Here is a 21,681-nt window from a genome sequence, read left to right as displayed (position 1 = left end):
CTCCTGATGATAGCGCGTGTGTCTGGGAAACAGTGAGCACACTCTGGGAGCTAAGGTGGCCTCTGGCTCAGATTAGCCTTGCTTAATGTGAGGAGGATTAATGCTCTGTGTGTGTGTGTGTGTGTGTGTGTGTGTGTGTGTGTGTGTGTGTGTGTGTGTGTGTGTGTGTGTGTGTGTGTGTGGGGGGGGCTCTCACTAGCCCAAGACAAAAGATTTTCAGAACAAATAGGTACATATGAACTGTGTTAGTTCTGTTCAGGGGCGATTTGATTGTATAGTCTGCCTAAGCTGTTTGCTCTTTCATACACTTCCTGAGCTTCTTGTGGATTCTTGATATGAACTTTTAGATTGTGACTGGATGCGTTTAGGCTGTAAAAGAACAAACCATCGTCTTTGTTTTTGGTAAATAAATAAGGAAGTTAAAGGGATTTTTTTCACACAGTTTCCTTTGCTGTTTTGTTTGGATCAAAACATCGATTTATTCAGAGCCACCAGGTACGAGGCAGGAACGCACACTATCATGACAACCAGTCTATCAGAGGGTGTCGCATTCACACACACAGACATTATTCACCTTGGGGCTGTTCGGTGTAGTCCACATGGGGGCATATATTTTGGCGAACCAAGAGGAAACCTGCTCATGATGACGTGGGATCAGGCTGGAATGCTGGGCTCTGGATTGAGGTGAGGTGTCAACAGTAGCTGCTGTGCCACCGGATTTGACCGAGAAGATCAAAGAAGAAACAACAATTGAGAATGCAAATGAAGATTTGTCCTGAATCAGCACTTTATTGTTAAACTAGACTAGACCATCTCAGTTCCAAGTTTAATAAAAAGGTGCGTCATACAGCAGTAGCATTTGAAAATGCAAGATCGATTTTTAACAGAGACTCAGGTTATACTCGGTCTCTGTTTATTTTATTTATTAATCTTTGTTTTTTTTTACCACTGATTTCTCAGTGCCTAAACATCAAAAGGCCTAGTTGTATGTTTTGAGGTGTTTTTTTAATTCTTAGCTTCTCGTGCACTTATTCAGATTAATGCACACAATTCAGCAAATGCTATGAATTATTTTGTAATTACAATCAAACTAATGGGAAATGTTTCAAATATGCGGCATGTGAGCACTTCTTAGGAGGAGCAGTGGGGGGAGAATAAAATCTCAGGGTATATAGAGGACTGAGAAGAGTGAGCTTTCAGTTAGCATGGATCCAGTTGCAAGATTATACTTTCTTTCGGCTTCTCCCATTAGGGGTCGCCACAGCGGATCATTCGTATTCGTGATCCGCATGTTCGATTTGGCACGTTTTTACGCTGGATGCCCTTCCTAACGCAACCCTCCCCATTTATCCGGGCTTGGGACCGGCACTAAAAGTGCACTGGCTTGTGCAACCCTAATGGCTGGGTTTAAACAATGTTAATTAGGTGTCTGTGCCTAACTGCAACATTTCTAAGTCAAATATCATCATCATCATTATGATGATGCCAAAATTAGGCATGAAAGAAGTCCATTGAGTCAGGCAGCCAATTAGGAAGAAATCAAGAATATATTTACTAAGAGAGAAATGGATTTATTTACTGATGGATGGTGTATATTTTATTTCACTGAAAATTTCCAATTTGTATATATTTATCAATTGTTTAGCTAGTGCATGGATGATAGTCTTTGGTTTCTTCCATGTTGTGGTATTTTTATCATCATTTAGTTGCAAAGGAGTGAGTACCTAATTGTGTTTGTTGTGTTTCTGTTTGTTTCTCTATATTTCAGCCATGAATGGATGTCTTAATTAATGTGCGTTTGCTGTTTGGGACACAACCATTACACAATTCCTAGTAAGCATGGATTACTTGGCACTAACAGTGTGCACCACAAATCCTGTGACAAAATGTCCTTTGAGAGTAGCTTGCAGTAGCAGTTTAGTATGCAATACTCACATTATACATCCTGTAACTTTAAAATAAGGCACAGAAAAGATTTGTGAGCTTGTTTTAGGGTATATTTAATGTAAGCTCATTTCTATAGCGTTTTTCACATTGGACATTGTCTTAAAGCGGCCTTAAAGAACATAAGAATTATACAACTAAATTCACTTATATTTAATTAATGAATTAATTTGAATTTGTATTCATTCTCACTGAGCAAGCCTGGGGACTGTGGGAAGGAAAAACTTCCTTAGATGGTATGAGGAAGAAACCTTGAGAGGAATCAGACTCACAAGTGGAACCCATCCTCATTTGGGTGACTCCAAGAGTGCAATTATTAATCATAAATACAATACAAACACCTGAGAGTGAGAAATATCAGGAGCACCAGAGTGTGTGATTATGAGTAATGTGCTTTTTACAGTCTTATACAGTCAGTTGGAGATGTGGAACCAGGAGCTCATGAACAACTCATAAAATTACTAAACATCATCACCATCAATAAGATCATTATTGATTCAACACCAACTCCTCCATGCCAGAGCCTTTAAATTTTCAATGAGGTAGAAACAGCATACGTAGAATGTTTTTTGAGTATTGATTAAGCCGTTGATTATCCTCAAAGTCCAATGTCCGAATGTTGTATAGTCCAATGTTATATAGATCCTATTTTAGTTCTATCCGGTTACTTTTGTCATTATTATATCTACACAGCACAACACTAGTCACAGTCTGTACGGGTGTAACATTATCAAACTGTAGCCGAGACACAAGATTCAGCAAATTCTGCCTGTTCAGCTAAAATTAAAATCACTGCAGTGAAAAAGTACATACTGAAATGCTGCCATGCCTCTTGTAAAACTTGCCAAAGATCTTCACTAGTTGGATATTTCTTTTTGCAGTTTATCTCAGAGCAGGTTTTAGGTGACTGTGCAGGATGTTTCATGAGAGATAACTTCAGACTGTTTGCTCTCTAAATAATGTGTACAGAGCTTGGATGCATGCTTCAGGTCATTGTCTTGTTGTATGGTGAATTTGGTTCCAATTAGCTGTAGTCCAGATGGATTTACATGGTGTTAAGGTATAGATTAAAAGCCATGTTGGTTCAGGATTTCATTTTAGCCATAATACAAAAAAATCCAAAACAACCGCAAACAATTACGCTTCCACCTTCATGTTTGACTGTGGGTGTAAGGCAGTCTGCTGTCATCTTCTCTCCTGTTCTCCATCTCATGTAAATTCTTTAATTAGAGCCAAAAATTGTCAAATTTGAATACATCTGTTCACAGAACTTTCTTCTAGTCATTCATTGATTTTGCCTTTTATTTAGGTTGTTGTGTATATAAACAGAACATGTGTCTCAAGAACAATTAAAGACTAGGTGTTTCCTAATCAGGTTCTGTGTAATAGATGAATATTCAGTCACCCCAGTGAGGATGAGGTTCCCTATTAAGTCTGGTTCTTCTCAAGTTTTCTTACTCTCTCAGGGAGATTTTCTTTGCCACTGTCGCCACTGGCTTACTCATTAGAGATAGACTTATAGGGTATATTTATGTTGTCAATCTATTTATTTCTGTAAAGCTGCTTTTGGCAATTTTAAATATGGCAATATTAAAATGCTATGCGAATAGAATAGAGTAGAAATAGGGCTGAAACGATTCCTCGAGTAATTCAATTACAAAAAAGCATGAGCACTGGGGTCTCATTTATGAACGTACAGGGCTGAAAACGCGCATATGCCACTTTCCACGCAAAAGTTGTGCGCAATATCTGTGTCGCCAATTCTTCTTCTCGCTTCCTGTGTTTCTACGTTGTGCATTTCTCCCGTCAAGGTTTTTTGTAAATCACAACCTTTGCGTGGAAAGTGGTGTACGCGCGCCTCGTTTTGTGCGTAGGCCACGTTTATAAATGAGTCCCTTGGACAGGAAAACACAGAAGACACTGCAGAATGAAAAATGGAGGAACAGAAAGAAAACAGCGAGGAGAAGATTCAGGCTAAAGAACATAACAGAAAGTTTCCAAAGTTTGGGATCATTTCAAACCAAAACATAAAGAAAACACTGTACAGTGCGTTATTTAATTTGTAGTAATTTGAAATCGATTTTTATTAATGAATTTTTTTATTTTTATATTTGCATTTTGATGTAATATGCCAATTAAATGCACTAAATGGCTTTTAGTTTTCACATATTGCAATTTCAGCAATAAAAGTAAAAAATTTTCTAAAAAGGAAACAAATTAGTTGTTAATTTTAAGAGGCTTTTCTTAAAATATAGTCATTTAATATTTAGTATTGTTCTTTAATGAAGAAAAAGTAATTTTTATTCTAATTACTCGATTAAACGATGGACTAATTGGTAGAATACTTGATTACAAAAAAGAAATCGATAGCTGCAGCCCTAAATAGGATAGGATAGGATAGGATAGGATAGGATAGGATAGGATAGGATAGGATTGAATTAAATAGAATTCCTGCTGCACCACTCTTTTAAAAATGGCCTTGTTATTGATAAGATTGGCAGGTGTGAGGAGAAAAGCAAGGTTAATGACAGTGAAAGTGTGTGATGAGGATGTGAGTATGACTGTGCTGTGTGTGTGTATTCTCAACCCAAAAAGGTCAACCTTTCTCACGTATAGCCCCATTGGGATCAAGAGTCATTATACACCCCACCCCCCCACTCTCCACACATTATTGCATTGCTGCTAATATTCGAAAATATAAAAATTTTCATCTACAGGTCGTTCTCTACTTATGATGGAGATACATTAAGGCGATCCCATCGTAAGTCAAAAATATCGTAAGTCAAAGATGGTGCTATGACTGTGACAGTCTTTCCTGCTTCATGTTGATTTATAAATGTAATTTTCTTCTTTAAACTGATCGCTTTCCTCTTCTTTTTTTTTAACACAAGCAGGAGACATACTTGGGCACTTGGAAGACATGCTTTTATTACTATCATTGCTGTTTGAAACCGGTTGAAACAAAAAAAATCATCGTAAGATAAAAAAAAAAAGCAAGTCGAACCATTGTAACTCGGTTATGAAACTCTGTATTGTCTTTTAAACTCTTTAATTTCTAAAAGATAATAATAATAATTTTTCATTAGAATATAAAAAATAAATAAATAAACATTAATCACATTCAGTGTATGATTAATAATAAAATCCCAGGGGTGTTATTTTTGGCACACTGTTATATAAATGAAATACATCATCATTAGTCGTTTTAACTTTAGTGCCAACTTTCATAAGAAACCCATTATTTGTTCTTTTCAAAAGTTCAAGAAGGGGCCACAGACTTGTGTTCAATTCGTGTCGATTTTTCGAAACGGTTATGCAACCATTAGTCATCATATTTGTTTTTCTTCTTTTAGTTTACCATTTGAATAAGCGCAAACGAAAAGGGCTAGACAGGCAGTCTGTGTTGCCCTACTCTTCAGTTCAGCTGCCGGGTTCGACTAAACAAAAACCCAGTTATTGTATTAACGATGCAGAAATGTCTCTGCACATTAGGAGAGCATCAATTTGCTGTCAGGTCACATTATCGGTGAAAGAACGTGTCAGAACGTGAAATGTAAAAGTACAGCACAGTGTCTCATAAAACTGAGAAGTCACCAGAATTGGGAGCAACAAAAAAAAAGGAACCGAAAATAATTTGTACTTTTTTTTTTTTTTTTTAGATTGTGTAACTAGTTCATGCCAGACAGAAATTTATGCATGTGACTAGTCTGACATGTGGACACAAATAAAGAGCGAAAAAACATTAACGCATCCATCATTTACACACTTACTCATACACGTCCTCACCCTGAGGTTTAACTGGTGAATGAAAAATAGCCTGCAGGAAACTTTCACATGGCACTCACATAAATGGTGTCAGGCGCGTGGGAACCTCTGGCCTAGATACTGGCAGTAGCCTCGGAGCCTGGCGCTTTGTGTCTTAATAAGTGTGTCTGTTTGTATGTGTGTATTTTAGTTTTTCTGATGAAAGAATCAAGTTTAGGAACTGGTGCTTTTTACCATTTCATATCATATCAAATGCATAACCGATGGATTTTAAAACCAGAAACATCATAATTTTCATTCGGTGAAAAAAACGAGATTGAAATGGAGCTGTTTGCTGTGTTCATGGCTCGGCATATGACTGATCCTTTTTCCAAGTCCCATTCGAAACACTGAAACCTCTCACACTTCTCTGTTTCAGATTTAACCTGACTAATTGGCTTGTGCTGAGACACCAAAGCTGCGAAATGAAAAGTTAAAGGAATACTCCAATTTTTTAAGCCTGCTTTCTATGCATAATTAAAAGCAAGTACTTTTGGGTTTTCTAGGATTTTATTCTTTTTGTTATATATATAATTCTCTTTTTTTTTAAAAGTAGTCCCATTTATTAAAATTACACAGAGTGTTGTACTCTTTTGATAGAATAAGCTTTCCGGACAAATGTTTATTAAGAAATGCTGCCAGAGGATGTCTGGAAGGATTATGATTTATTTTCACTGGCTCAGCAATCTCTGCCATAAATCACAGAGAATGGAGTGTCTTTATGATACGTGCATGCTGTTCACACTAAATGTTCTGTACAGTGGACATAAAAAGTTTGGAAACACCTAGCCTTTAATCGTTTTTAAGACACATGCACCTTTCTATCAACTTGAACCTGGTCAGCTATTCTTTACTTAAAAAATATGGTGACCAGAAGTGTGGTATTGATATCAGCACTCTAAACATTTAATACATATTAGGAATGATAAGATTCACCCAATGGTCGATGAAGTACACAACCTTTAACTTGAGTTAGATTAGAGATACGCTGGTAAAATATGACTTCAGTAAAAGTAAATGTGCTCCTTTTAAACTTTCACAAAAGTACAAAAGTATTTGACTTAACTATCCAATATCCAAAGTATAATATAATTTATTATGGCTATAATGTTTCAATTAATGTTCAGAATTTTTTATCAAGACTATTTGCTTAATCAACTGAGTTTATGTAAAAAAAAAACTGACGTTGGACTGTATTTTCTTGCTAAGGAGATAGCGGCAATCAACACAGAGCGTGTGCTCCACCCTGATTGGTGGCTTGCTGCGTGTTTGACCAGTTTTTATCGCTCATAAATAAAAGGGAACGACTGATGTCGCAAAATGTAGTTGAGTAAGAAGTAAGACTTTGAAATGTAGTGAAAGTTAAAGTAAACTTCTCCCCAAATACTTCAGAAATACTTCAGTGGTATACAGATCCTTTATACAGATCCTATTCACATAGAAACAAGATTAACAGGGCAGAGGTAGAGCTGCATCCTCCTGGAGACAGAACAGGTGAAGAGCATGGGGTTTTATTAAATATTTTACCTTTTTATTTTTCTGCACTACAAAGGCCTGTAGAAGGCACTTAAGTAAATTTATGATTTGCTTTCTGTCAGAACTAAAGAGATAAAAGTGAACTACTGTATTTTTCGGACTATAAGTCACTATTATTTTTCTAGGCTTTGAACCCCACGGCTTAAACAACGAAGCGGCTAATTTATGAATTTTTCCTGGGTTTTTCCCAGTTTCACAAACTTCAAGCCAAAAAACTGAACCCCATAAAATTATATCAATAAAATTTCTGAACAGAAACGAAAAAACGCACCTCACCTGTGTTCTGAGCTGCACGGCTTTGGGAGAAAATTTTATTTTATTTTTTACGCACGACGATGCCAAAAGATAAACTCTCGAGAAAAATAGTTGTGAAAGGAAGGAGGAAGACAGTGAACAATGACTTTCTTGGTAGGCTACTGTTTAGATACAAGCTGCTGTAACGCGTTGAGTCTGGGTCATGGGAGAGCTCGCTAACTCCAGTTACAACAGAAATCATATAAGCACAGACAGGTTTCCAAAACTCGTGCTTTTTTATTTTTCTTGGCAACAGCTTTACGGGTTAGTCAAAGAAACTTAGAAATGAGCATCAGAAAATTATAAGGACATAATCCTCGGTCTTGCACACATGCAGTAATACCGGAAAAATTCGGCGGCAGGCTATTCCCAAAATGCTGCTCTGCTCTTAAAGGAGCCACAACATATTTCACCTGTGTAACAAACACTGTCATTAAAGCCTGTGTAAAGTTCATTAGTTTTAGTGTAGAAAGTAACTAGACAGTGAAGAAATGTTATAGACAGGTGCGGCTTATTTAAGTTCAAAATAAAAATCTTTGTCAAATTCAGTGGGTGCGCTTTATAGTCAGGAAATTACGGTATGTTCTATCTGTACCATACTGAATATGAAATCCGATCACACTGCATTGTAAGAGTGGTGAATCGTATTGCACTGTATCGATAGCTGCTTCATATGTATTTTAAATGTATCATATCAGCAGCTATGCACCGAGATGCGAATCGCATCGGCCTCAGTTATGGAGATGCACATCCCTAATGCGTATAGTTGATAAGCATGCATTACAAATATAATAGAAGATACAAATTCTAATTTAGTAAATCGAATGCTCCGTTTCTTTTTGTTTTGTTCAGCCCAGATATACAGAATACAGTTGACAACATGCTGGTGTCAAAAAATGTGTGGTAAAATGTGTGTTTAGTTGCTTCAGTCTGGCTGAATTGGAGCAGATTTCACAGCTCGTAAATCTCGAATTAATTTTTTTTTTTTAATCAGCCATAAGGCTATAAATAACAACAATTTATTCAGACTGTATATATGAATGACGGTGAATATAAATGTAAGTGTGTTTTGGGTAATTAAGGCACACATACCATACAGATGTGGTGGATAGAAATAAATCTTTTCTCCCTAATTTTTTTTTTTAGGTTGTCATTCTAGCTCCCTGCTATGTCTCCAGCTGAATTGACTGGTTTGAACAGTATGGCTGTGGATTTAAATGGAGTTTCTGTAGACAGCCAGAGCTGCTGCTGTCTCTTGAGTGAGCACTGCATCCCAGCTCCAGCTGCATAGAACTACAAAATGCTTTCAGTAGCAATCACTGGCTTCCTGGTGTGCTATTAATTAATAAATATGCACTGTGATGAGAGAGATGTGCTTCAGGGTAGAGATGTAAAAGGGGAATGTTTTTTTAAGCCTACTGCAACTGAAATCCAGTCAACTCCTGCGGTTATTTCTGTCCCTACCTCCCTGCAATCTTGTCTAATGAGCTCAGTTGATCCAGTTCTTCACAAATATAAACAAAGACTGTAAGTAATCTGTGTTTAAAAGGGAAGTTTTATGTAATTAACCCTAGACACAAAGGAAATGATGTGATCTGCAGCATTTATTCTACACTAAGGCGAGGACCAAGAGGACTCGCATACTGAACTCTTGATCCATATTTTAAGAACACTGAATATATACATGTGATTTACCTTACAGCTGTAACTACAGTCAGGTCTGCTTTCAAAAATTAATCAGCACCTTAAGACCACTCAGAATCAGTACACATCTATATGTATACAAATATTTTGTTCAAAGTCTGTGATTTCAGTTGTTATTGGGAAGTGAGGTGAATGTGAATAAAGAGAATGTTTGATATACTGTTCAACCAGAACTTATATTATCTACACTATATGGGCAAAAGTGTGCAGACACCTTGTCATAAGTATGGTATGTGCTTTTTGAGCATTACATTCCACATTTAGTCCTAATTTGCTCTTATAATTCCATTCACTCTTCTGGGAAGATTTTTCACAAGAATTTAAAGTGTGCTTCTGGAGATTTGTGTTCATTCAGACACAAGAGTATTAGTAAAGTCTTGTACTGATGTAGGTGAGGTAAAAAGGCCTAGGGTGCCATCAGGGTTCCAATTCATCCCAAAGGTGTTCACTTGGGTTGAGGTCGGAGCTCTATAGCAGGAGATCTTCCACTCCAACCAGAGCATATCTTCATGGAGTTTGCTTTGTCATGCTGGAACAGGTTTAGACCTTCGAATTCAAGTGAAGAGAAAATTCCATGCCACTGTGTTCATTTGTGTGCCTTCAGCTTTGCGATAACAGTTTGGGAACGAATCACATACTGTATGGCTGGGAAAATCATATGTCCCAATACTTTTGTCCATATAGTGTATAAAGAGATCAATGGAACAGATTTTCAGCACTCAATTTAATTTTAATGTACTCCAATTAAATGTTGTACTCTACTGCTTCTCTGACTTGAAATTCCATCTCTGTTTGTGCACAGTTAAATGTGTGGCTGCGTCTGATACAGCACTAACCTGGATCAGAGAGACTAGCCCATTCTGTCCTCTGAGAAAACTTCGCCAGTGCCCTGTCTCTCCCCTGACAGCCTACGGGATAGATGAGCCTAGGAGGTGAGTGTTGGTTGTAGCTTACACACAAGAAACTGGTTTGTGCTTTTTTAAATCTTATCTTTCTCACCTCTATTCCATTAAAGTGTGATTGATTTTTTTTGCATTCAGCCAGAATGATGGTGTGGGTGCTGTAGCAGAAATATATCAGGATATTTCCAGAGTTTTGGACAGGACAGAAACAACTAAAATACATTTTCAGCTTTCCAGGTTGAATCATTGGAGTTATTGTAGTTCAGCAAAAGCTAAAGAATCACACTAATCATGTTTTTTTTTTGTTTTTTTTATTGTGTCCCAACCAATAGACCATAAAATAGACCACAATTAATTCTATATGACTAGATAGCTAAATTATATAATGTGTATACAATGAAACGAGCCATCAGCAAACACTTAATGATAGCATTAAAGAGCTTGCAGACATTAATTTCTACATACAAACAACATTCACAGACAGTATGAGTTCAAAATGCAGATTTTCCATGTAGATTTTTTACATCCAGTATAGGAATTTAGAACCCATTTTATATGTGGTCACATCTTTTTAATCAACATTTACAATAACAAACATTATCACAAATTTAATTGTCATCTTCAAAACTAGGTTACAAATCCCATGGATGTAGACATCACCAGACTCTGGGTTTCTTTCCTAGTGTTGCTCTTAGGGCATTTTACCTTCAGCTTTGCCTTTAGCATGTCAAATACTGCTCAGATTTATTCAGAACAGGGGACTGAGGGTGTCTTGTTGCTTTCGAAGTATGTGTTCCTTGTCTGTCTTCATTGTTTAAGCGCCATCCAACGACGCATGAGGCTAAGCCTGATTAGTTAATAGCCCTGAGCATGTTAGAATTGATCTGGCTGCTCATGTCTGTGATCACATTGTCAGTAAATTAGCTTTGGATCATGAAGAGTTCCTTTCCTTCTCCATATACTTTTCTGCCAATTGTTTTGTTACCAGTTGTCCTTGAAACAGCAGAGCAGCCAATCATGTGATTTTTGGTCATTAAAAGGGGACCTCATAACCACTGTAAAGTGCTGTACTTTCCACACAGTTTATCAGGTTTGTATGTAAATAGAAATCTTGAAATTCAAGCTGAAAATGTGCATACTGTATTATAGTCAACAAACAGCATAAAAGTAACTTTCAAACTTTTCAAATATTTATGTAAATGACTGAATTTATACACATACACTACATTGTCAAAAGTTTGTGGACAACCTGGTCATAAGTATATAGGGTTTTTTTGTGCATCGCATTCCACATTAAGTCTCAATTTGCTTTTATGAAACCTTCAATTCTCTGGGAAGATTTTCCACTAGATTTTGTAGTGTGCTTGTGGAGATTTGTGCTCATTCAGACAGAGGGGCTTTAGAAAAGTCAGGTACTGATGTAGTTGTGATGAGGAGGCCTGGGGTGCAGTCAGTGTTCCAATTTATTCCAAAGGTGTTCAACAGGTTTGAGGACAGAGCTCTCTAGCAGGAAATTTTCCACTGCATCCATGCAAAGCATATCGCCATGGAGTTTGCTTTGTGCACAGGGGCATTGTCATGCTGGAACATGTTTGGGTCTCCTAGTTATAACGTGTGATCACAAGTGGTCACTAAATACACAATGCCTGAAAATTCCAGGTGTGAATAATTCTTGCAGACATTAAATAACTGAATGTGAATGTTGATACTTAGTCTAAACAGTGATTAGTCCAGTCAACAGTGACTTTGGAAAGGTCAGATTTATAATAATGGATAAGTGGATAGGAATAGGAGTTGGGAAGCTGCCAACTGTTTCATACACCAGGAGATAGAGCGACTGCAGACACATTACTCTAACAGGAGTAGATAAAGGCCTGTTGCCAACGAGACACGCTCATCATATCTTCCTCTACAGACAGGGGAGAGAGTGAAACACAGGGTAGTGATGATAATTGACCACTCAAGCAGATGCAGGAGGTCCTGTATGTGTCACCTCTTGATGATCTGTCCTTGTCTTGTCTTAACATACAGCTCACGCAGATACCATATGCGTGGACTGAAGTGTTTTGAGCCTTAAACGTGGACAGATGGAGTTTTGACTATTCCTAGTGATATGCATGGTGTGTGTGTGTGTGTGTGTGTGTGTGTGTGTGTGTGTGTGTGTGTGTGTGTGTGTGTGTGTGTGTGTGTGTGTGTGTGTGTGTGTGTGTATGAGGACTTGCCCCTTCTTCTGAAATAATCTCTTTCACACTGATTTTCTCAGGCGTTTCCCTGCTGCTTAAAAATCTGCTCAAGCCTTCAGTCTGGTGATTGAGTTGTATCTGTGGTCGGCAGAGAATTCACTTCTCTCTTTGACTTTCTTTTTCTTTGCATCTCTGACAGAGCTGTGAATTCTGCATCAGTTCCACAGCCTTACATGTGCCTCTGTTATGCAGGAAAAAAAAAAAAAACCACAATCCGCTTCCCAGTGTCTCTTCGGGTTCTAAGCGTTAAGATGATGACAGATGATATTGCTACATTCATTGCCTTCTCGATATGTATTATATCTATTTGACACCACAGTGTGATTATATTCTCAAATGTGATTATTCTGAAGGTGTGGTTTCATTCTGTTTAACAGCACAGTATTCGCAGTAGTTTTGGCTGTAACATCAATGATCAGGTTTGTATTCTTGATCTCATTCAAATTTGGACTAATTTATCTCATGGACTTACAACAAAGCTCTAAACTTACAGTCATAACATAAAACCACTGTAGGTAATTATTTTTGATTATCTTGTTGCAGAGGCACCTGCCATATATTAGGCAGCAAGTGAACATTTACATTTACATTTGTGGCATTTAGCAGATACCCTCGTCCAGAGCGACATACAAAAGTGGACATTCCGTTCTCGAAGTTGATGTGTTAGAAGCAAGGAAAATGGGCAAGCATAATGATCCTAGGCATTATGTAATAGACCAGATTGTGGTGGCTAGACAGTGGAGTTGAAACATTTTTGAAAGTGCAGGTCTTATAACGTGTTTACAGGTGAAAAGGTGGCACCAGGATCCAATACGAGAAGAAATCAAACTTTTCAAAGGTGGTGTGATGCTCTGAGCAAAGTTCTGTTGGGAAACCTTGGGTCCTGGCATTCGGGAGGATTTTACTCATCTACACGTTCCATCATCTACCTACACATATTGCATTTATTTACACCCATTTATTTACACTCAGTGGTACCCAGTTGTCTGCAGGGTAATTTTTGATCTGGTTTAAACAGTTCAAGGTGTTGACTTGGCCTCCAAATTCCCCAGTTCTTAATCCAAATTAGAGTCTATGGATTGTAGTGGACTAAGTCCCGTTCGTTGAAACCCCACATCACAGCTTGCAGGATGTATAAGATCTGCTGCTACACAGCACATCTTCAGAGGTCTTGTGAGCTTTACGTCTTCATGGGTCAGAGCTGTTCTGCAGCGCAAGGGCAACTTACACAGAATTAGGCCGGTTTTAATGTTATGGCAGATCAGTGTATGTAATTATAAACCATTAGTGTTCTATAACGTTCATAAATAAATATTAAAATTGGAATCAGTACGTCACAGTTTTAGGTGGAACAACAAACCCTGGACTATGCTTATATGCAAAAGAAATTTTACTCATTATGAAACAGATTTCACTATTACATTACTGCTCAACTTTTTCTTATATGTCCATCAATAAAATAAATCTGTATATGTGCATGTTTAAAAGCCCACATACACATTATTACAGAGTAAGATGTATGTAGTGAAATTATTTTTTACTGTCCAACATGTAATAGAAATAGACAGAATATAAAAAAATCAAGTAAATGAAAATATTGAACCATAATACAATTATAAAGTGTGCTATAAAGTATACAAATATAAGGATAAAAAAATATATATAGATACTATAAAATATATATGTAAGAATTAGACAGAAAGGGATAGATTAACAAGATATTGACAGTAGTCCAGATTTAAAATGTCCCAATGTGATAGTCACTAAAGTGTTCATGTGCTGATATTAAAGTGACACTGATATAGTTATAGCTAATATCGTCCAGTGTTACAGTAAGTTGAAGTATATAGTCCAGTGTTACAGTAAGTTGTAGTAATATAGTCCAGTGTTACAGTAAGTTGTAGTAATATAGTCCAGTGTTTCAGTAAGTTGTAGTATATAGTCCAGTGTTTCAGTAAGTTGTAGTAATATAGTCCAGTGTTACAGTAAGTTGTAGTAATATAGTCCAGTGTTTCAGTAAGTTGAAGTATATAGTCCAGTGTTACAGTAAGTTGTAGTAATATAGTCCAGTGTTACAGTAAGTTGAAGTATATAGTCCAGTGTTACAGTAAGTTGAAGTATATAGTCCAGTGTTTCAGTAAGTTGTAGTATATAGTCCAGTGTTTCAGTAAGTTGTAGTATATAGTCCAGTGTTTCAGTAAGTTGTAGTATATAGTCCAGTGTTTCAGTAAGTTGTAGTATATAGTCCAGTGTTTCAGTAAGTTGTAGTATATAGTCCAGTGTTTCAGTAAGTTGTAGTATATAGTCCAGTGTTTCAGTAAGTTGTAGTATATAGTCCAGTGTTACAGTAAGTTGTAGTATATAGTCCAGTGTTTCAGTAAGTTGAAGTATATAGTCCAGTGTTTCAGTAAGTTGAAGTATATAGTCCAGTGTTTCAGTAAGTTGAAGTATATAGTCCAGTGTTTCAGTAAGTTGAAGTATATAGTCCAGTGTTTCAGTAAGTTGAAGTATATAGTCCAGTGTTTCAGTAAGTTGTAGTATATAGTCCAGTGTTTCAGTAAGTTGTAGTATATAGTCCAGTGTTTCAGTAAGTTGTAGTATATAGTCCAGTGTTACAGTAAGTTGAAGTTATATAGTCCAGTGTTACAGTAAGTTGAAGTTATATAGTCCAGTGTTACAGTAAGTTGTAGTAATATATAGTCTAGTGTTACAGTACGTTGTAGTAATATAGTCCAGTGTTACAGTAAGTTGTAGTATATAGTCCAGTGTTTCAGTAAGTTGTAGTAAAATATAGTCTAGTGTTACAGTACGTTGTAGTAATATAGTCCAGTGTTACAGTAAGTTGTAGTATATAGTCCAGTGTTTCAGTAAGTTGTAGTAAAATATAGTCCGGTGTTACAGTAAGTTGTAGTAAAATATAGTCCGGTGTTACAGTAAGTTGTAGTAATATAGTCCGGTGTTACAGTAAGTTGTAGTAATATATAGTCCGGTGTTACAGTACGTTGTAGTAATATATAGTCCGGTGTTACAGTACGTTGTAGTAATATATAGTCTAGTGTTACAGTACGTTGTAGTAATATAGTCCGGTGTTACAGTAAGTTGTAGTAATATATAGTCTAGTGTTACAGTACGTTGTAGTAATATAGTCCAGTGTTACAGTACGTTGTAGTAATATATAGTCTAGTGTTACAGTACGTTGTAGTAATATAGTCCAGTGTTACAGTAAGTTGTAGTAATATATAGTCTAGTGTTACAGTACGTTGTAGTAATATAGTCCAGTGTTTCAGTAAGTTGTAGTATATAGTCCAGTGTTTCAGTAAGTTGTAGTATATAGTCCAGTGTTTCAGTAAGTTGTAGTATATAGTCCAGTGTTTCAGTAAGTTGTAGTATATAGTCCAGTGTTTCAGTAAGTTGTAGTATATAGTCCAGTGTTTCAGTAAGTTGAAGTATATAGTCCAGTGTTTCAGTAAGTTGAAGTATATAGTCCAGTGTTTCAGTAAGTTGAAGTATATAGTCCAGTGTTTCAGTAAGTTGAAGTATATAGTCCAGTGTTTCAGTAAGTTGTAGTAATATAGTCCAGTGTTACAGTAATTTGAAGTTATATAGTCCAGTGTTACAGTAAGTTGAAGTTATATAGTCCAGTGTTACAGTAAGTTGTAGTAATATATAGTCTAGTGTTACAGTACGTTGTAGTAATATAGTCCAGTGTTACAGTACGTTGTAGTAATATAGTCCAGTGTTACAGTAAGTTGTAGTATATAGTCCAGTGTTACAGTAAGTTGTAGTATATAGTCCAGTGTTTCAGTAAGTTGTAGTAATATAGTCTAGTGTTACAGTACGTTGTAGTAATATAGTCCGGTGTTACAGTAAGTTGTTGTAATATAGTCCGGTGTTACAGTACGTTGTAGTAATATAGTCCGGTGTTACAGTAAGTTGTTGTAATATAGTCCGGTGTTACAGTAAGTTGTAGTAATATAGTCCAGTGTTACAGTACGTTGTAGTAATATATAGTCTAGTGTTACAGTACGTTGTAGTAATATAGTCCAGTGTTACAGTACGTTGTAGTAATATATAGTCTAGTGTTACAGTACGTTGTAGTAATATAGTCCAGTGTTACAGTAAGTTGTAGTAATATATAGTCTAGTGTTACAGTACGTTGTAGTAATATAGTCCAGTGTTTCAGTAAGTTGTAGTATATAGTCCAGTGTTTCAGTAAGTTGTAGTATATAGTCCAGTGTTTCAGTAAGTTGTAGTATATAGTCCAGTGTTTCAGTAAGTTGAAGTATATAGTCCAGTGTTTCAGTAAGTTGAAGTATATAGTCCAGTGTTTCAGTAAGTTGAAGTATATAGTCCAGTGTTTCAGTAAGTTGAAGTATATAGTCCAGTGTTTCAGTAAGTTGAAGTATATAGTCCAGTGTTTCAGTAAGTTGTAGTATATAGTCCAGTGTTTCAGTAAGTTGTAGTATATAGTCCAGTGTTTCAGTAAGTTGTAGTATATAGTCCAGTGTTTCAGTAAGTTGTAGTATATAGTCCAGTGTTTCAGTAAGTTGTAGTATATAGTCCAGTGTTTCAGTAAGTTGTAGTAATATAGTCCAGTGTTACAGTAAGTTGTAGTTATATAGTCCAGTGTTACAGTAAGTTGAAGTTATATAGTCCAGTGTTACAGTAAGTTGTAGTAATATATAGTCTAGTGTTACAGTACGTTGTAGTAATATAGTCCAGTGTTACAGTACGTTGTAGTAATATAGTCCAGTGTTACAGTAAGTTGTAGTATATAGTCCAGTGTTACAGTAAGTTGTAGTATATAGTCCAGTGTTTCAGTAAGTTGTAGTAATATAGTCTAGTGTTACAGTACGTTGTAGTAATATAGTCCGGTGTTACAGTAAGTTGTTGTAATATAGTCCGGTGTTACAGTACGTTGTAGTAATATAGTCCGGTGTTACAGTAAGTTGTTGTAATATAGTCCGGTGTTACAGTAAGTTGTAGTAATATATAGTCTGGTGTTACAGTACGTTGTAGTAATATAGTCCAGTGTTACAGTAAGTTGTAGTAATATATAGTCTAGTGTTACAGTACGTTGTAGTAATATAGTTCAGTGTTGCAGTACGTTGTAGTAATATATAGTCTAGTGTTACAGTACGTTGTAGTAATATAGTCCAGTGTTACAGTACGTTGTAGTAATATATAGTCTAGTGTTACAGTACGTTGTAGTAATATAGTCCAGTGTTACAGTAAGTTGTAGTAATATATAGTCTAGTGTTACAGTACGTTGTAGTAATATAGTCCAGTGTTACAGTACGTTGTAGTGCACTAACCCATTGTACTAGGCAGATCTTTTGACATAAAAGGCATGTAAAATTAGACAAAACAGCAAGAAACATTATATTCCTTACAGCACACAATTAAATTAAATCCCAGTCAAATAAAATATTTATCACAACTTCCTGATTATTGCACAAATGTTTTTATGCTTGTGATTATTATTTTATTAGAATGAAACACTTTACATTTAGCAGTTTATATAATATGAACACGTTCAAGTTTGTTCTGTGTGTGGCAGCATAAATTTATAAGCTAATTCATTTTCAAAATCTGTTCACCGTACTCTTGACTAATCTGCAGATTTTCTTTTTCTTCATTTAAGAAAAGCCTTGATTACGGGGTATTAGCAAGCATAGATTTGCTTGGAATTACAGAAACTTTCTGACCTGTGGTGCTTTAATGCTGTGTTTTACTTTTTGAACAGAAGGAATAGATGTCTTTGCTTAATCACGCTGCTGGATTTCTAATGGATTGAGTCTTAGATTGTGGTGTTGCTATAAGACACGAGAAAGCTTAGAGGATCTTTGAGATCTACAGAGATAGAGATTTAGGGGAGACATTTTCTGAGATTAAACAGGGTAATTATTTACTTGCAGGATTTAATTTACGATTATATTCATTCCTTGTCCTTGTTCATTTACACAAAAAGTGAAATAAAACGAAATGTGTGTTCATTTTAATTTTAATTTTCATTCATATTCGCAAATGAAACAAACAAAAAAAGCAGAGTAGCAGGGAGAAGCAGTCAGTGCATTGAAAATAAAAACTACTAATACATTGCGGGAAAAAACTTCAATAATGCGGGCGGGAGTCAAGTTTATTTCTATAGCACTTTTCACAACAGACATTGTCTCAAAGCAGCTTTACAGAAATCAACAGTCAAGGTGTGTATTTATCCCTGATGAGTAGCCGTGGCGACTGTGGCAAGGAAAAACTCCCTTAGATGTTCTGAGGAAGAAACCCTGAGAGGAACCAGACTCAAAAGGGGAACCCATCCTCATTTGGGTGAATTGGGAGAAAATAACGTTTTTGCGGGAGCAGGACTGCAAAATCCGTCCCGCACGGCTCTTTACCTGCGAGCAAAAGCCGGACAAAACTTTTAAATATTGCGGGCGTCAATCAAATATATCAATCAAAATCCGTCCCATGCAGGTTTGTAGCTCCTACAGGCGGTAATGTGTATTTACATTTTGTTTGGGTTTAATCCCCTCTAGTGGCTGGCTGAAAGGACACGGTCTACTGCTAGAATAAGAGAGGTGATGATACAGGTGGGTGTGGCAACAGCAGTAGACATTACTAAAATTGATCAGATCCAAGTCTTATTTTTAATTTTAATCGAAATACATGGACATTTTTTTATTTAATTTTTTTTACAGTTTTGTACAGTAGCAGCTTTGCGGAGCTTTGCAAAGATTTGCTTTGAAACATTGAGCATCGAACACTCACAGAAATAATAATAATAAAGAAAGGAAGTAACACTACAACATCTTACATTGAATTTTTATTAGGCTCCAACAGTTAATCGTATTCACAACTTAATGAAGGCATGAAATACTAAAGTGAGGTTGTGAAATTGCAACATGTAGGTAGGATGCTGTGCATTTTCTTGTTTACTTTGATTACATTTTTTTTGTGGTGTCAAATTTAATAAACAATGCTGCAAAAGAAATAAATAGAAAACAATAAAACAGAGCCACCATCATGCAAATAAAATTCGCTTTAAGTCCAGGATATGAATTGTTATTAGAATGCAAACTTCCAGTCTGTAGTTTTATCTGAGGCTTGAATATGAAGGTGAAGCATTTATTAAATTCTCTGCTTTTAACTCTCACATTTAATACAATCCCAGTGCTTATTAATGTTTCTATTTCATTTTAATCCCCCGGTGCTGCTATGTAAAGCTGAAATGACAAATGAAATCAGTCACCATAGTTACTATTACACTGCACTGTAAGTTCCACATATTAACTTTTGAATCACTTAACCAGACACAAAGAAAAATACATTAATATCTGATGTATTCCTTACAATATACTTTATTGTATTTTTTTCACCTTGAACTGGCTTTATTTTACTGGAGAACTGAATGGTCTGAGACTCATAGTGTTCATTGTAACTGCTGGCACAGGCTTAACTGCAATAAATCTCACTCTGTGGTTACAGCACATCCAGTCGATGTATATGTCGTAAAGTCGTAAAGTGGAACACAACCTACAGAGCTCGTCTGCAGTACATACTGCTGAGCTTGCATTCAGTTATGTCTGTACCGGATTCACATAATCATTAATATTTATTATGTATTGCCATGAACTATAAATATTCTTACATGCTTTATTAATGATTCAATGCTAAAGCCTTTAGGATCAAATAATCATTTAAACTGTATTTAAAATGTAGGTAAGTTAAGGTTTTTGTATGATGTTTCACAGAAAATAGATTTTCTGTCTTAGAAGAGAATGGAAAATGTGATTTATTAAAAGATTTACCTGTAATGGATAACATTTATTTATCATAATTTTGCAAAAAAGACTTTAGGATGTAACAGAATGAAAGATATCTTTTTTGTTCTAAAGCAAAACTGGAGCAATCCAATAAAACAATCGCAGTTATTAATCTTTCCTAAAGTTTCCACTATCACACCTCAATTATAGAAACCATCAATACCATACATAAACGCATTATAACAACGTGTGACATTACAGAAAGACAGGCATTTTGCATATGGAGGGTAAATACCATTTCACTAAAGCAAGAAACCCAGTTAAAACTCCAAACCTCTACACTACAACCGCAACTGTGCACCTACATCATCTGGAGCAGTTTAGAATTAATATTTGTCTAATAACATGACAAAAACTTTTAAAATTGGAATAAAACACAACCTACTCACCAGAGATGCATACTCATAATTTGCACCGCTCCTCAGAGGCTTTAAGCCAGTGGTACCGCTCGTATTCACTGGTCTGGAAGTGGTGAACAAACCCTTTCCCGAGCTGAGACACGCTAGCTAGCTTCGGGGTTGGCCGACCTCTCCACACAATGACTAGCTTTTCTTGAAAATGTATTTTTAAGAATGTCAGAGACCAAAAAAAATCTCTTCCTCCTTTGGCATAAAAAAGTCAAACTTAGATGTATTAATGTGTGCAGAGCTACAGATGTGTTTTGCCAGTCAAACTTGGCTGTAACAGTTCCCTCTGACCAACCAATCAGAGGACGGAAAAATGCTGACGCCGTTCTGTGAGGCGAATTTGAAATCTAATTGGTTAAATAAACAGACCCATTGCTAACATTATCTATGGTATAAAGGCCAGCAGTACTGACTTTGAAGGCCCTGGGCAGATTAGATTGACATGGCAGCACATAGAGGCTGAAATCTGATTGAACAAAAAATCGAACATCCGCATACACATACTGGAAGCAGTGTAGCCAAAAGAAACGCTACAAAATAAAGAGAATAAATGAATGAATGTTGGGAATAAATTAATTGAACAAGAGACCCAAACCTGTTCCAGCATGACAATGCTCCTGTGCACAAAAGTAAGCTTCATGAATATATGGTTTACATGGATTGGAGTGGAAGGTTTGGAGTGGCCTGCTGTAGAGCTCTGACCCCAACAATGAATTGTAATGCTGACTGCACCTCAGGCCTCCTCACCCAACATCGATGCCTGAGTTTACTAACTTTCTAGTGGCTGAATAAGCAAAAATCTTCATAACCACCTCAAAATCTAGTAGAACATCTTTGCAGCAAAGTGGAGGTTATTATTACAGCAAATGTGGACTAAATGTGTGCAATGTTTAGAAAGCTTATACAAAACTTACGGTGTCAACAACCTTTTGTCCACATAATGTATCCTGTAATGAATACCAGCTTTCCGGTTCTGGTTTAGGAATTAAAATGCATTAGTGACAGCAAAGCTGAATTATCCGTT

The 21,681-nt window shown here is 36.3% G+C and overlaps 1 protein-coding gene across 7 annotated transcripts in view; it reads left to right on the top strand.

Moving 5' to 3' along the window:
- Window positions 1–21,681, top strand: part of apba1a (amyloid beta (A4) precursor protein-binding, family A, member 1a) — a 60,860-nt gene that overhangs the window by 9,817 nt on the left and 29,362 nt on the right. For 5 of the 7 annotated variants that reach the window (XM_083527514.1, XM_083527518.1, XM_083527517.1 and 2 more), the window contains exon 2: window positions 10,085–10,214. The exons of the other annotated variants lie outside the window; for them this stretch is intronic. The gene's annotated coding sequence lies outside the window, so the exon portion shown is untranslated. The remainder of the gene's footprint in view (window positions 1–10,084; window positions 10,215–21,681) is intronic. 7 annotated transcript variants of the gene reach the window in all.

This window comes from Silurus aristotelis (assembly GCF_946808225.1).
Source record: "Silurus aristotelis genome assembly, chromosome: 23".
Classification (NCBI taxonomy): Eukaryota; Metazoa; Chordata; class Actinopteri; order Siluriformes; family Siluridae; genus Silurus; species Silurus aristotelis.
This window is presented reverse-complemented; position numbering and strand designations above follow the sequence as displayed.